At 67.9% G+C, this 346-nt stretch overlaps 1 protein-coding gene across 1 annotated transcript in view; it reads left to right on the top strand.

The window, feature by feature from the left end:
* LLGL1 (lethal giant larvae homolog 1 (Drosophila)) overlaps positions 1-346 on the top strand; it is an 8,097-nt gene that overhangs the window by 1,164 nt on the left and 6,587 nt on the right.

Raw genomic sequence — 346 nt, 5'->3', positions numbered from 1 at the left:
GCTGCCACAGCCTGGGGGATCCCCTGGGGCAGCTGGGGGTCCCTGGGTGTGAACCCCCATTGCAGTGAGCTGGTGACACCAGTGTTCCCTGGCTGCTTGCCCCGGGGGGCTGTCTGTCTTTTGGCCAGTGGCACCGTTGGGTGGGGAATACCCCTGGGATGGGTGGCACCCCCATGTCCCCCCAGAGCCCCTTTGCATGCCCTGTGACCTGGTCCCCCATAAGCCTCGGTGACTTGGGCCTGGCTCTGCCAGCTTGGCTGTGCCTGGTGCTGTCAGACGGCTCCTGCCTGTCGGTCCAGGCAGAGCCGCTGGGCCCGTTCCCCACGCTGGAGGGACCGGGGCTGAG

The sequence above is a fragment of the Chaetura pelagica genome, unplaced genomic scaffold (genome assembly GCF_000747805.2).
Source record: "Chaetura pelagica isolate M959 unplaced genomic scaffold, ChaPel_1.0 scaffold408, whole genome shotgun sequence".
Lineage (NCBI taxonomy): Eukaryota > Metazoa > Chordata > Aves > Apodiformes > Apodidae > Chaetura > Chaetura pelagica.
Note: the sequence above shows the minus strand (reverse complement) of the source record. Positions and strands in the feature narration are given on the sequence as shown.